This window comes from Catharus ustulatus, chromosome 1 (assembly GCF_009819885.2).
Source record: "Catharus ustulatus isolate bCatUst1 chromosome 1, bCatUst1.pri.v2, whole genome shotgun sequence".
NCBI classification, from domain to species: Eukaryota; Metazoa; Chordata; class Aves; order Passeriformes; family Turdidae; genus Catharus; species Catharus ustulatus.
The window spans coordinates 119,759,046-119,775,848 of NC_046221.1; the positions used below are offsets into that span (position 1 = coordinate 119,759,046).

Here is a 16,803-nt window from a genome sequence, read left to right on the forward strand (position 1 = left end):
TATGGGTGTGCTGAAGTGATACAAACACATTATTCTGTGACTTCAACTGCTACCAGCCTTCTAACCAATTGGTGGCCTTCCAGGAGCATGTACTCAAACACAGTATAATACTTTAGTTTCCACTGGCATTTTGCCATGGCTACACTACCATCACATTTCTCTCATCCCAGTGGTTAAATGCTTGGAGGACGAGTTGTTTTAGTCTATCCAGTAAGCTTACTAAAATATAAATATTTATGGATGCAAATACAATTCCAACATCTTATCAAGCTGGCCAAAATCTACTCACATATCTGTTTCCAGGGATTTGACTACTGAACTTGGCAACAGGAAAATGATTGAATTGATCAGCACTCTAAGAAGGTAAATATGACAGTGAGTTTGCAGGAAGTCAGTACTAGTGACCTACAAGTGAAAATACACTGCTGCTGAGATTCAGTAACATAACCCTATGTGAGGTGGCCTAGAGAATAAAACAGATTTCTGAGAAATTATTATTTTACAGAACACTTTCCTACTGAACCACAGAAAGCATGGCTCACTTACTGTTCCATATATTTTTATGCTAACCTGAACTTAAAAGGATAAATATTCTAAGAAGCAAATACAGAAATATTTTAAGTGCTTGTTCTACTACTGACCACCGCAGAGATGAGGGTTGTGAGCATAGAACAAAAGCAGTGGCAACAACTCTGGGCAAAGTGTGGGCTATATTACAGAATAAAAAGTAAACAAATTATTCCAAGGAGTGAAGCAAAATTTCAGAACACCAACGGCAGTTTCTTGTTTGGGCCATTGTTCCCTGAATGCCTTCATGGGTTTACATTTCAGGCAGGGAAGAAAGCATGGCCAGGAAATCTTAGGAAAGTCCTATGATCCTATCATCCCATCCTTAAGCAAGGGAATGCAAGTGCAACCACTCGTTAGCTCCAATTTCTGATGTAGATTGGGAAAAGGAGGTGGGAGGACTGGCTTAAGAGGAGAACTTGGGCCAGGGAAGAGAGCAGGGCATCTATCTCCAGGCTTCTGTGGAGACAGATGAGGAATCCGTCCAGTAGGTGGAAAAGCTTAGCCTTATCTGTCTTCTACACTTCTTATGTAATCAAAGAGAGCTCTGACATAGCATGTGCAGTCTTAAATGTCTTATTAACCAGAGTAAAGTGAGATTTTGCTTGCCAGCTGTGTTTTTCCAATGTTCCTTGGCTCGGCTGTGCACCATCTGTCTTTAAATCGTAAATAACATTTACCCCTTGAGTCTCTAATCACCTAGGCTTGGATGACCCTCAGATCACAGGCTCATATTCAGCTCAAGTCTACTACCCAGACCAGGTGCAGCAAACAGAGATAAGCTTGCAAGATTTTGTTGATGAGAATAGATTCTTCTGAGAGCAGAATCTGATTTAGATAGACAGGCTTTTAAGACATGGTATACATTTTTGATAGCAGAAGTGTTGCCTACAATATATGTTCCATTATCATTTAAATATTCAAGCAGTAAAGCTTCCACTGTATTAATCGTGAAATAATTCTACAGAAATAGCCAAAAAATGAAAACCAAGTTGGATCATGATTTTCCTTTAGTTTTTATTTTGTACCTCATTCATGTTCATACAAATGTTAAAAAGTTTAGGAGGCAGCTGAATAACTGAATGGTTTTAATAATATTTTCTTTTTACAGAACTTCACCATCTACTGTAGCTCCAAGACATCTTCTGAAGAAAGCAGTAAAGAAAGAAAAATAAGAGGTTGAAAAATGTCAAGCAGAGAAAACCTCCTTGACCTTTTATACCTTCCTGTCAGTAATTCTAGGGCCAGTTTTAGCTCATGACATGGTAATATTTCCTGTGCAATATATTTGTAGGGATACATACATTTGCATAAGAGAGAAGAAACAAAGTAAATATCCTAAAGAAAGGATACAGAACAAGCAGAAAATCAGAAAAGCTGAAAAAAACTGAAATAAAAGACCAGAAGAAAGATTTGCCTTAGCAGAAACAAATAGTACTCAAATATTTATAATAACTCCCTTTGGAAAAACTCATTGCATCCTCTTTATTGACAGTGAAACAAGTGTGTCTTTTTCAGCATATGTGCCCCACATATCATCTCTGTGATAGTATAAGCAAAAAGACATAAAAACAGAAAAGATAAGCAAAATCAGGGCAACTATTTCCAAACTTTTCAAGCAATACTTGCTTTACCTGGTACAGTTGCAATTTCGGCTGTCTTTTCCAGTCCCTAACTTTTCTTTTAGTAGTAAACAGAGCTTATTCTGCAGAGAGCACTGCCAAAGCTGTTGGACTGTATTATTTTACTATTCTTAATAGTTAGTATTTCAAAGACAACAAAAGAAGAAACTCACTGATAGATAAACATTCATAGAAGAGATGGAAAATTAAAGATAGACCATTGTCTTGTACGTGCAATGGTTTGTTCAGATTGAATGTATTCATTTTGAAGATATTTTATGCCTTCAGGGTGAAAAGTTCTGTTTATTGTACAAATTAATTTCCTAAAATTCCTTACCATTTTAAAAGGAGACTCTGCCATTTTAAAAGGAGACTCTAATCTTTACACTTCTGCAAAGATACAGCAGAAAAGTACTTTGAACTCTCCAGCTACGTCCAGACTGCATTGACACACAAGTGGTGCCTAACAACAGAATTCCATTTGTAAATAGCAGTTGGAATACTTAGGATTGCCTAGTCACACCAAAAAGAAGAAAATAAGAGGGAATTGTGGGAGGATGGTTTGTAGGGATAGTGCAGAAGACAATTTTCCTCAATGAATTACAGCTGTACTGATTACTGGGGAGTGAAAACAGCCTTGCCTGCCCAAGGAGGATGGGGATTATAAAAGAGTGGGCTAGGTGGTCTGGTGTTAGTTGAAGTCTGCTGCAGTTTGGGATGGAGTCTGCTGGCTGTGCAGAGGATGGGACATGCTGTTGTGCAAGAGACAAACAGGGTTAGGTGGCTGGGTAAGGGACAGCTTGGGGTTAGCCAGTCATGAAGAAGGAAACTTGCAGAGAGGAGTCAGTGCTGTGTGGAGCTGCCTGTGAGGAAAAGAGCCAGAGCTGTCTGGAGTTGCCTGAGAGTAGGCACAAAAAGTGTTTAACAAGGGACTGGTGATGGTGCCAATTGAGTCCATTCCAACAACTCCAAAAGGGAAATAACTGAGCAAACCCAAAACTTCAATTAAGGTGTTCTTGCAGCTCACTAGCACCTCATTGACCTGTTCTGAAGAAGTTAAGAATTTGCATCACATGAACTAGTGGGTAGCAAAAAATCAGTTGTGGCTCTTTCATGAGGTTGTCATGGTGTGGTGTGCTCAGAGAGGTCCGGTTGATAGTAGCACACAATAGGACATGAATACAGCAGAGAAACAGAGGTTCCATACACATTACCAATAGAGGTGCGTGTAATTATTAATATATTGCCCATAAGGTTGATTAATGATGTGCTAACAACCCTAAGCTATGTTTTTTGGCTATTTACCTGTTCTTGTATTGTTCTGACATCGTCTTTGTAAGACAGTACAGTCAACCCTGATGATCCAGACCACTGGAGTAATTTGTGTAACTAAAGTAATCGGTTTTTCAAATCACATCTGTGCTGCAGAGTAAGACATTATCTTAAGTGAGGATCTAGATACTAATCCATAAGATCAAAGGGTCACAATACACGTGTTACTACCTCAGAGCAGGTCTATCTGAACATTGTGGACGAGTGCTGCTGAGTGCCAGATGGCATAAACATAATGCTAATGTGATGTTCTCCTGCACGTAACTGGAGCTTCTCATTCTTTGAAGACACACTCCACTGATGTGAATTTGTGCAAATCTGCCCCCTGCAGCCACCAGCCTCCTGCAAACATGGCCTTTATGTCTTTCCTCATGTTTTATATCAGCTGATCCTTGTCATCATTCAGCTATACAAAGGACATATGGTGCAGATCTCTGGCATGCAGGGACTCAAATTTGGCCAAATGGGAAACAAGCCATGAAGGACACAGAGAGAATGTTGCTTTCATCACAAGCCAAGACTGTAGGAACTGTTCTAGACATTAGCAGACCTTTATGTAGAGGTTTTTCAGCGCGGAAGAAGATGCATAGCCTATTTCACGACAGCCAAAGTAAATAGTGCTAGCAGGACTCCCTTATTTCTCTATTTTTGTACTAGACATCAGAAACATTTGCCAATGTGATGGTGGCTGATATAAACTCAGTACACAAAATACCATCCTCACTGCTATTCATTGGCAATATTTTAATGCTGCTGCTGATCCTCTTCTGTAGTGACCAAAGACTGCTGTACATTTTTTTTTTAGGTAAATCTCATGAGGAGAAGTCAGACCAATTAAAAATGAATAGCAGAAGACTCTTTTAAAATACTAGGTATCTTTATTTTTTTCAAAATTATTTAATAGGAATTTTTAGTCATGGCCTGGTTTTCATCCTCAGATAATTTAATGTCAGAGTACAGCAAGAATTCCTGGGTGGTTTGTAGTTTGTATCACTCTGGAGAGACATTGTCTTTTCCATTTCTCTGTCCAGCAGTTATCCAGGGCTCACATAACTACTCACAGTTAGTGAGTACAGCATTAGAGTGATGTTGGGAAAGCATGCAAGTGTTTTAAATATTTTTAAATAAAAAAGAAACCTTGACTGTGTTCTGTCAATTTCAGAAAAAGTTCAGTTACAAAAAACAGTTCTCTCTATCTGATCTCCTGTCACATATAGAGCCACTAAGAGGGAAAGCCAAAATTATGGATGTCTCATTACCTGTTAAGTCAGTCATATAGCAGGCATAGTTGGCTTATTCTTGTCTATTCTGTGTATAGAAAAAAAAGCTGTCAAGAAGAAAACTTAATAGTTTAGGGAATAAGGGAGGAGAACTTTAATTCAAAGTCATTTTTATAATTTATCCTTGAAGTATGAAAAAGTTTCTGACAGACATACCTTAGCACTGAGATAACCTTGATGTGTCTGAAATTTCAGATGCAATCAGAACAGTATCAAAAAATTCTTCATTTTCTTGCAGGGGAAGATAGGCCTAAAATGTTTTAAAAGACTTCCTAATTATAGAGTATAGCCATTGCCAGTCTCCTGAAGCCTTATTTAGAAAGAAATGGGCAGTGTAAAAAGCATAAGCTTTAAGGCCAGAAAGGATGATTAGATTATCCAAATTCTTATGTGTTTCAGGCCAACACATCTTAATATGTTTAGCTACTTACTAAGCCTAATAATTTATGAATTATCCTAGTACATTTTTTGAAAACCATCAATTTTTAATTCTTCCCTAATGCTCCCAGAGAATCGAACATACTTCAATAGATTAACTTTTTTCCACAGATCATTAGTGATTTAGGGCCATTCTAAATTTAAATCTGCATAACACCAGCGTCCAGCTTTTTGTCTTTATTGTACCTCTCCATACAAATTTATGAAGTCCTTTTGTGCCTTACTCTTGGGAAAGTAATTAAACATGGAAATCTATTCATTACTTGGTAGCCTTTAAAATCACTAGGCTTTTTAAAAATCAACTGAGCCCTTTAATTCTGTCATTCTAATGTATACTTTCCAGCTCCCAGACATTTGTATTCTACTCTCTCTCCACTTGTGCAACAAATCAATGTATCTTGAAGCTGTACAGATAAACCACAGACATGGAGGTAAAAAGATAAGTTTGACACTGTGATGCAGCATATCACAAAGGTAGCACCACTTTTTTCTCTCAGTAAAAAGCTTGTTAGCACACCTAATATGAACCTAGAACTCTTCCCAGGGTTTTCAGGAAGTAATTCTTCATTCTCTATTTATGATCTGTATTCCATACTTCTATATGTGTAGCCTTAGTCTTACTAATATTAATGCTGTATTAAAGCAGGTCTGCCCTATAAATCAGTCTGGACATCAAATAATCCATATGATTATATTTTTGTGATTATTTAACATGACTGTTACCAGCAATAACTTCATAGTTCCAAATTATAAATCAAAAATATGTAATAAGCTTTAAAAGCATTAGTTGATATGGAGTCCCTTTTCAAAAACTCTCCCAATTAATAATGAGTTGTCATTGGCAATTCATTTCAGATTAGCCTGTCAGATGTTTGCAATCTGTCTGCAAAGACAAAGTGCAGATTATATAGAGCATAGAAAGCAAAATATGAGATTGAGGAAATGATAAAGTTTATTGCAATGAGAAAAGAGCTCATACTACCTACTTAAAAAGAAGCTGATTGAATTCACACAATAAAGCACATTAAACTCAGATGGATAAATGTGTCTACAGTTTGGCAAATAAAATCCTTAAAGACATAAAAAAAGTCTTTACTTCGTGTTGGGCTCCTAATATAGTAATTGTCAGTTAGGATCTCATAGACTGCGAGGCAGTGAAGTGAATAGACATGCTCTCCTCCCACTTCTAATCTGTTTCTTCAGACAGCCTGCTAAAACAAACTGCACTTCTCTGCTTATTTACATACTCAAGTTTGCTCTGGGAGGTGGTTAAAAGCTAGAGAATATATAATTCTTAGCCAAACCTACAGCCACAGAAATACAGTGGCACTTTAAACCAGAATGCACTTTCCAAGACACATGGGATCAGAGTATCTTCCTTAAAACCTGTGCTATTACTGGTTTTGCTATGCCCAGGCAATTCTCAGCATTTTCTTCCCATTCTCCAGTTCCTCTCTTCCATATGATTAGATGTCAAAACATAAAACAAATTAATCTTTTATCAGTGGAGTGCTAAATCTTATAGAGTCTGATTCAAGTTCCAAGGTCACCTCCAAAACTTTTTCATATCATTGCATTACTTTAGTTAGCAAGTGACAGGAATTCTATTTAGGAATGACAGATTTACTGTACAGACAGCTTCTTCTAGTGGAAGTTTTGACTAGATTTCATCTTCTTTGAGATATTTTGCAAATATCATGTTGCCAGTTATTATTAGACCTTATGTTAATTTAAAAATAAAAATTCCACTTGACAAAAATATTATTGTACATGTGTATCCTTTGGCTCAAAGCTATTGATCATCATGATGAAGTAGACATAAGTTATGAGATTTCCATGGAGGAAAGAGTACTGGACCAGTGAGAGAATGTTATAACCCAGCTGTAGCAATAATTCCAAGCAGCTTTTAGGCAGTGAAGCCTTAATAAACTTAAACACTTGTTTAAGCCAGATTTATTGGAGCAGCTTCACATAATGTGGTTCTGGTTTAGGGTTTTCTTTTCTGGGCAGAGCACCAACTGGAAAGAAGCCTTAGAATATGCACTCCCTGGTCCACTCCTCTGAAAACACTTTATACCTTTTTCTCTGCTCTTCCCTGTCCTCCCATCACATGTATTACTAATGTAAAATGATAACATAGTTCACTATTTTATGATAAACAAGTAAAAGTAAAGCAAACTAGAAGGATTGTGTTTTATTCACCAAAAGAGGATGCATGGAACTAAGCCTACACCTGAGACAGCAGGTTTCTGACAGTTCCCATGTGGGAATTTGCCATTGCCTTGGATATGTCTGAAAGCTCAGAGTGTTGCTTATTTTGCTTTGTTTTGTTTGGTTGTTTGGTTTTCTTTTTTCTTTTAATAAGGAAAAAGATAAGTACACTCTAAATTTTCTATTTGCATACTTCGTGATATATTGTGTCACTCATTCATGTTATCTTGAACTTCCTTTTTCTTAAGTGTAATTTGCTCTGTATTTCTCCCTCCAAAGCTTTAGAATGGCTTCTATTTAGATTTTGTATTTCAGTCATTTCCAGAAGCTATTGTCACTTCCATGACCACTTTTTCATAAGTTTCTTTCCACCTCCCTGATTTACTCAGAGGAGTTTTCCATTGGTATCTATTTCATTTCTGTTTACAAATTTAAAGGCATATAATATAATTTTGGGAGTTCTAACAATCATCCCTTCCTTTCAAACATAAGCAAGTCTGGAACTCATCTCTACTCTTTCCAATAATAATTTATACACATAAAAACAAAGATTACTTTTCTTGCAAAGCACATTAGTCTTCACCATACTGTGGGGTCTCCAGGATCTATTTGAGTCTAACAAGATTCTAGTTCGGTTCTAGTCTAATAAACTAAAAGCAATGCCTGAAATATGCTGCTTTGTACTGTGCTGCTAAGTGTCCAAGTTTTTTCCTCCTTCTCAAAAAATTAGTATTTTGATGAAAGATACAGTGTGACTGAATAAGTGTTTCTTGTTATTATACAATGAGGAAAACTAAAACTGGAAAGAAAATTCTTTCAAACTGTCTCCATTATTGATGCCATCAAGTCATAATGAAAAAAGAAAAAAGTCACAATCCAAAGCCTTTAAGCAAAGCAGTGACAATGACTCTGATACTCTCCATTAGATTTGCATTGGGCTTGAGGAACTGCTGTCCATCCTGGCCTGAGGATATAAAGACAGTGGAGAACAAGGCAGTTTCCTCAGAACTCTGACATTCAGTTTGGTGTTGATCTTCAGCCATGAGACTCTCTATGGATTAACTGCAAGAATTCAAGCAGTACCATGGATACATTTAATTTCATTTGGGAAAATGCAATATAACTCCATAAACTGAGAAAATCCAGTCCCACCAAGAGCAATTCAGCCGCAGAACAACTTAAAAACACATTCCTGTTCTTCAAGTGAGAAAAAAATATCAGCTGGTGATTTATGTGCTGCGTCAGTCTGCTGTGTGCCCTGTGTCTGTGTGTGACTGGGCTCTAGTGTTCAGAAGCAGCCTTTTTGTACTTTGTCTCTAGTTAGCACCTGTAAATAAACCATAATCCTAGTTAATGTGCCCTGAAAGCTGTAAAATTCATATAAGGCAGGTACAAGTTTTCCTCAGGGTTTGGAAAAGATGAAGGAACTCTCCAGGAGCAAGTAACGTTTAATAACCTTTTTCACCATCTTGCAAACTTCAGTTTCTGATGTCATCAGTGTTATTTCTTACTTTTCCTTGGGGTATATGAATGGGAGAGACCTCTTAAGATGCAGAATTAACCTATTAGACCAAGCCATTTTATAATATTTTAATTGACAAAATTTAATAAACATAATTGAGTTCGCTAATAAAAAATGCTAAAAACAGCCATGATGAGACTCTCTCAAAATCTGATGGTGAAATCATTCAGCATGTTATACTTTCAAAACATCCCAACGTTTGTCCATAGTCAACTTCTATAGAGTAAATCTTCCTACAGGCTTTTCAGACAGTGAATTGCACCAAGGAGTTACAGATTGACAATCTATGGGTAAGGTATTAAGGATTTAGAGATCTTGTGACGAGAAACTATTCCCATTGAAAGCTCTAAATAGCTCAAGTTCACCGAAGCCTGGAGACACAAAAACTTTAAGCAGCATTTCCATACAGCACTCAAAGTGGCATTCAGGAATGTATGACTTATATAGATCCTCATTTCTTCCAGTTGAAGCAGGGAGAAAATCATAAGGCAGGGACATATTTATTGGGAGAAGCAGGGTTGAAAATGGAAAAGAAAGTCAAGGCTGCAGCTTGTTTGCTTTCTTAGCCCTCTCTAATGACGAAATGTGACATATACCCCTCTCTAACAAAGCACAATCAAAATTTGATCACTTTTAAGTACTTACAGTAATTTCACGATTATAAGCTGCACCATTTTGACTAAAATTTTGATCCCTATCTGGAAATGTGGCTTACACTCAGGAGCGGCTAATATATGAAAAAAGTTCTGAAATTTCCAAATTTCCAAACCCAGAAGTGCAAGCCGTGGTGCTGAGCCAAGCACCTGCCAGTAAAACCTGGGATTGCGCGATTGTTACAAATTGGTTACTCTGTTGCACAGGGGGTGGAGGGGGACTCCGTGCCACCAGCAGCGTTGGGGGGGAGGCGGGGGGCTCCATTCCCGCCTGCCACCACGGGGCAGCACCAGGCCGGGGCAAGCAAGCCCAGTGGTAGCGGCAGCGGTGGCTGGCCCCAAGCAGCCCCGCCAAGCCGCAGTGCTGAGCTGGGCCACCCGGCTTGTAATAGTGAAATTACTGTATGGCAATGATAAGAAGTCACTTTGTGCGCCAAAATGAAAGATGACCTGTAAAATATTTCTACCAGACCTTAAGATACTGAGTGGTACTGACCTGGATAATCACAAAGCAATGCATATGAGAAAATTCATTTTACATTTTATGCACTGATAAAATGATGGGCTTCAAGCTAACATTTTTTGAGATATGGAAGTGAAATATTTCCATGAAAACATAAATTCATTTTTCAACTCCATGTTAATGTTACTAGAAAAGAAATATCAGTTACACAAATTGGAAATATTTAATTAATACACTATTTAGACAATAAGTTCTAAGGGAAGCAAATGGCATAAATGGAGTTCATATTGCTGAGAACAGAAGACTACTGCAAAATGTTCTTCATAAGTGCATGATCATCAGTAAATATTTAAAATAAAGATAACAGTTTTGTTTGTAGTAAATGAGTTAGTAATTATTCCTTTAACTTGTTGCTTCATGTGTAAAATGCAAAAATTACCATATTCAATGTAAAAATAGATAACAATTGAAGTGACAGGACAAAGGAACACCAAAGCTAAATTAATTGCGCTCATTACATTGTGCAGTGTAATTGCATTAATAACACTCTACATGGATAGTAGAGTGATGTTTGTATGAATGAAAAAAATACTCATGCTTGGGTCTAGGAACAAAAACCATGATATCCAAATGGTATAAAGTTGTTTGTCAAAATATTTAAGTATTATCATCTTACAGTGAAGCCACATGACAGCTTCACAAATTATTTACACCATGTTCTTTCTTTGGTGGGCTTTTAATGAAAATAACTTATATTTGATTTTTAAATTTTTTTTTTAAGTACAGTAATTTCACGAATACAAGCCACACCATTTTGACTAAAATTTTGCTCCCACACCGGAAATGCGGCTAACACTCAGGAACGGCTAATATGTGAATAATTTTCTGACATTTCCAACCCCAGGAGTGCAAACCGAGGTGCTGAGCTGAGCGCCGGCCAGTAAAACCCGGGTTTATATGATTGTTACACATTGGTTACTCTGTTGCACAGCGGGTGGAGCCAGGATGCCTGCTGGCAGCACAGGAGAAGGAGGGAGACAGGGGAGCTCCCTCCTTCCTTCTTCTCCCGCAGCCCAGGGGAGGCTGGGGCTCCGTGCTGCCAGCCCCGCGTCTCGGGGGGAGGCGGAGGGCTCTTGGCCCCGTCAGCAGCCCCGAGTGGGCCGAGCCCTCACAGCCTGAGCTGAGCCGGTAAACTCGCCACGCCGCGTTTCTGTTACTATTTGGCAACTTTGTTGCATGTGGGTCCTCACTGCAAATGACAGAGCGACTTATAAAGAACGAAATGTTTGCCAACACCCGGCAATGCGGCTTATAGTCCGTGCGGCTTGTATTCGTGAAATTACTGTACTTGTCTGTGAGCAGAAGATAAGGCCTTCATATTCATAGAGACAGTGAGGAGGTAAGATTGGGTGGAAAGTTCAGCTATTATATGATTAATGAAGGAGGAAATAAATTAGATGCAGACTAGCAGCAAATACCAGCCGTGGGAATTCAAACCTCTACTCCAGAGTATTAAGTGCTGCCTACCCTCCCTCCTTTCCTTTGCTTCTCCATAGCTATCTTTCCCAGCTCAGGTCCAGTGCAGGTAGCCCCTGATAATGGGATGGTGAGAGCAGTGGGACTTATTTCAAGCATATTCTTTCTTTCCCAGCATGGCAGCTGTTCATCCTGGTCTTCTTCACTGACCAGTTGTCGCAACGCAAAAGTCCCTCACACCAAACCACCTAGTCCTGAGTAGCTCTGGCAGGTCTATAAGCAGCACCTCTATTTCTGCTGACCAATGCAAGTTTCTGACCCAGGTGAATTAGAGATCCCATAGTGGACAAGGAGGACCAGGTGGGATGAAAAAAATGTCTGTGAGGGACTGCTTTCTTTGGTCATGTTGAAACAATTAGGATTTCTACATCTCCTATGCCTGTTCATCTCTTTAATGTCTCAGCTTTACCCATTTCTCCCCGCAGCTGAATATCAACGTAACCATTAATAAAATCTTTCATATATGATCTGAACATATATTCATTTTGCTGTTTTACATCTCAGTCACTCTCCCAACACTTTTGCTAATCTTCAAAATGGGTGACCAGTGCATGTGTCTAAGGTGAATTTGAAAGTTTTTTCCATATTTTTTCTTATTCTCATTTTTGGTGTCTTCCATGACGTAATTTCCTTTTTAAAACTATGTCTCATTCCATGTTAAAATTTCGGTTTCTGAACGTTACAAGGTGTTCATACTATCACTTATTTCCTGTGTGAGAACTGTTGGGTTCCTATGCGTGGTGTTGGGTTCTTTTAATTTTTTTTTAAAGACCCTCTACAATGAGAGCCCTCACCACAGGAGGAGTTCCTTACAAACTCTTCTTGGCTGTCTTGCTCTCTGCTGTCAAATCTTCAAGTGATGGGTTCAGACAGCTGACAATGGAGTCATTTTCTACCTCACCAAACACCAAAAGTTCATTGTTTTCATGTACACTTTCCTCACAGTGTTTTGCTCTGTGGCTTTAACCTCTCTGAGATGAGAAATAGGGTCTCTGTCCTGCATTTGAATAGCACCCAAAGCACAAACTAGGAAAACTTTTACAGTGTTGTGATAGAAAATTAATATGGTCTCAGCAATAAAGACAGAAAATTTAACTTTGGGTTATGGTATCCATTCACACAGATCCAGGTTAAATTGCTGCTGGCCTTAGGCTGTTGCCCTTCTCTCTGCAATATGCCAGACCAACAACAGTATTTGCTGACAGTGGTTTAGTAACTCAGAAGTCTGGAACAATGAAGCTGTTTGAAAAAGCTGAATAGTTTAGCAGAGTGAAAAATTGGGATGAGTTACTACTGTAGATGCTGGCACTGTCCCTATCCAATATTCTCCACAAGGACAGAAATTACACAAAAAAATTTGACATAGGCAAGGGCAACACAGTAATGGGAAAAGTCTTAACCAGAAGTATTTCTGAAGTCAAAATACTTTTTATTAAATTGCATAGTAAAAAAATGAAAGAAAATCTGGAAGAGAAAATTATCATGTGAAAATGTGACAAAACTACAGTTTACTTGAGTGTATCATCTTGTCTCAGCTTCTATGGCATTTGACACTTTATTTTGGTGTTTCCAAAAACCATTCTCTAGACTTGATTTCTAAAATGTAGGACCATTAACAGATCTTAAAAGGACTGCAACTTTATATTTCAGGTTAAACATGAAAGTGACTGTATTATTCTACTTTGTGATTTTTATATTACTAACTTTAGAACCCCTTTAGTATCTAAAAACTATGATGGAGTATAGTGACAAGCAAAGGTGTAGAGGGGTTGTTCAGAAAAGTTAGTTTTATTTCTAGCTATTTAGAGCATACTGAGCATCAAAAAGGGGCCAAACAGAAAGAAGGATCCATGTCACAAATGTCTTAAAGAATAATTTGTTTCCAGAAAAAAAAAATCCTCTAAATCTAAGCCATTTGACTTCTGGGAAAGAAGAACTATGGGGGTTTATCCTTTTAATCCTTTCATTATTTTTTTTCCCCTCATAAGTATTTTAACTTGTCATACTAATCTCTGCTTTGCATCTTCGCAATATCAGTGAATCTTCTCTAACATAGGGACTTGGTCAGTTTCTACTCAATAGAAAGAAGATTTCTTTACTTTTTCACAGAGGAAGCTCTTGATTTAGCACATTAGATTTCAGCTCAAAAATTTTATTAAATAACCCAAATTAGGTCTTCTCATTGGAATTCAGATATCACAAAAAGTAATTTTCATGGGGAAAAAACCCATAAATACTTGAATTCTTTTCAGTCCCTTGAGGAAAGAAAGGATAAATTTATTTTTTTAGACCTAGAAGCTAGCAAACCAGAGTGGAAATATCAAATCAGAACTAAAGACAAATGCTTTTCTTTGGAGTCTTATTGCCTGTTCTGAGCCTCATCCTGAGCAACACTCTGCTGAAGTGTTTTAGCCAATAATCCTTCTATGAAGTATGTTACTCACTGAGATACAAAGATATCCTTCTCACCATTGAAACCATGGGGATTTTCAGTATGAGTATTGCTTTCAACATGGATTAGAAGGAGACTTGAAAACTTTGCTTTTACCAAAATAACATGATTGCAGAAATTTTAAAAACCCATCCAGTTAATCACAAATACAAAGAGCACAGGACAACCTTCTAGCTGGGACTATCAATAGAGTAAGTACTTGTAAAAGTTGTGGGTTGGACTGCTTAGAGCATCAGAGGACACTGCACAGCTTTGGTGGGGTAATGCGCTGAACATATTGAATGAAGGAAGAAAACCCCTTTGGATAACAAGGCAGCTCTTTGCTATATGATGAGGAATCCCTGGGCAAAGTTTTCTTGCTATTCTGTAGAGGGAAAAGTGCAGGGCAGAGAAGCTAAGGGGCTCATGAAACCCACATTGAGGGAAAGGGTAGAGATAATATTTAATCTGAAGGGACTGTCCTGAATGTTTTGTGCATAGTAATCAATGTGTGCTGTCAATTGCTGTGGTTCTGACCATAAAACCACCACCGGATACAAGGTTGTTTGTAAAGCAATCAGATGAGCTTGCAATAAAAGAGATGAGATAGAAAATGGATAGCAGATGTGACCAATACAATTTGATTTTAAATAAAAAATATGTAGCAGTTGTGCCTTGGAGTCTTCCCAAATATTTAAGACTGATGTATCACCAGTCAAATTCATTCACTATACCCCTTGGATTTATGGTATTATACTTTAAAGCATTTTTTCTTCTGTTAGACTTTTTTAGTATCCTCTTTGTGTACTTATAGGTGTTTTCCGTTGTTCATACTAGGTACTTGATGCATTTTTTGTTTGCACTTATTCAGTTGGAAAATAAATGCCTAAATAAAATTTACCTCATGACAATGAAATGCTGTAAAATACAAAACCCACAAGTCTGAAGTTCTCAGTGGAAGATTATTTCAAGTTCACCAGTAGATTGAATATATATATATTAAATAAGTCACCTCTTAATATACTTAAATAATCCCTCCTGTAAAATAGTTTCTTTTTATGTTCTTTATTCCACCAAAACTGCATTGCAGTTTTCCAGTCTTTATATTTACATTATTTGCAACTCTTTCCATAAGTGCCAGTACAAATGTAACTGATGAAAATCCAAAATAGTCATACAAATGTTCCTGAAAGCAAGGTGCATTTCTGAGCAAATTTTTTCTGATGCACAATAATATATATGCATATATTAACAAAGCTCCATAATATAAAATATCTTCCATGGCAAGTAAAACTTCCCCACTTACAGCTTATTCAGATTTCAGTTACACAGACTTCTGCATTTCAAGTTAGTGCAAATAATGAGAGTAAGAGCCTGAGCAGAACGATGTAAATACAACGGAACAAGAGAAACAGCAAAATTTTACCAACTCCCTGCATACGGTTATAACATTTAATCAGTATATCATTAGTATTCTTCATATACAATGTATTTAAATAATTGGCTTGTCTGAACTATAGGCAACAAATTTACAAAATAAAATAATGCTTCACACAAATATGGAATGTTGGACAAATATATGAAAATAAAATGCATCTAATAACAAAACGTTGTAAATCAAAAAGATAAAAGATGTCTTCTCCAATTTTGAAGATTTCAAGGCACTTTCTTGGCAAATCAGAATTCTCTCCTTGGTAGAAAGTCTGCAAGAGAAAAGGACATGCCATTTTATAACTAGCTTCAAACCAGAGAAGCAGACTGCTTAGTAAAATTCTGTTCACAAACCACAGTTTCATGCAGATTGCATAAATCATAAGATTAACTTCAAATGCCAGTGGGTCCTTCCCTCCTGTGAACACTAATGAGTTTTGCCGTGGCAAATCCTCAGCGTCAATGCCAAGAGATTTAACACATAGTGGTCTATACATAGTCACGTGCAGTTCTACATTCTGGGTTCCATCAAAAACCGTGCTTCCATTTGCAGGCATCCGACTCGGGAAATGAATACAAACCCACCCAAACCTCCCAGAGCTGTAAGGACAGCGCGTGCTCCGTATCCCGGCCCCGGAGCCACCCCAGCGGCCGCCCGGGGTGCGGCGCCTCTCCATGGTGCTGAAACATCCCGCCACGGCTGGTGCGACCAGGTCCCGCAGGAAGATGACTGGTTTTGCCCAAGCAAAACGTCATCTCGAAGAGGAAAAGACCATGTCTTCTTTGTATACCCGCATATTTACAGACAAGGAAGGAAAATAGTTGCATAACAGTACTTCAGCCCTTTTTTTTTTTTTTTTTTTTTAAATGAGGAAAAGGCAGCCTATTTTAGTGCTGGCAGGAAAAGGCTTGAAATAGCTGTCAGTTCTTCAAGTGAGAGAGCCTCCTTCTTCAAGGTAACCAAGAATCTCCAAGACTCTGTTAGATGTTAAACTGAAGGCAAATTTTCTTACAGGCAACAAGATCTATGGCCATGTCCTCTCTATATTAGTATGAGGTTGGTAGGAATAGAGATCCCTTCTGCCAAAAGATGAAGTAGAAGCAATCAGAGAATCATGTTACAAATGCAATGTTATTGAGGAGTGAATGTATGTAATTCCTTTGTTGCATTCCCTTCTAACAGAGAAGAGAGAGCAACTCCTGCTGACGCGTCACTCTTCTCAAGAAAATGTTTCCATTCCAAGAATCAGTGGATATGAGTAAACATGAAGATCTGAGGATGTCTTATTTATAATGGAAACCATCCACTGCACTTAT

The 16,803-nt window shown here is 37.9% G+C and overlaps 1 protein-coding gene across 1 annotated transcript in view; it reads right to left on the reverse strand.

Annotated features, from left to right (window-relative positions):
• Positions 1-15,101: 15,101 nt before the first annotated feature.
• Positions 15,102-16,803, reverse strand: part of ALKAL1 (ALK and LTK ligand 1) — a 36,989-nt gene continuing 35,287 nt past the window's right edge. Inside the window, exon 6 of the mRNA XM_033070849.1 lies at positions 15,102-15,758. The gene's annotated coding sequence lies outside the window, so the exon portion shown is untranslated. The remainder of the gene's footprint in view (positions 15,759-16,803) is intronic.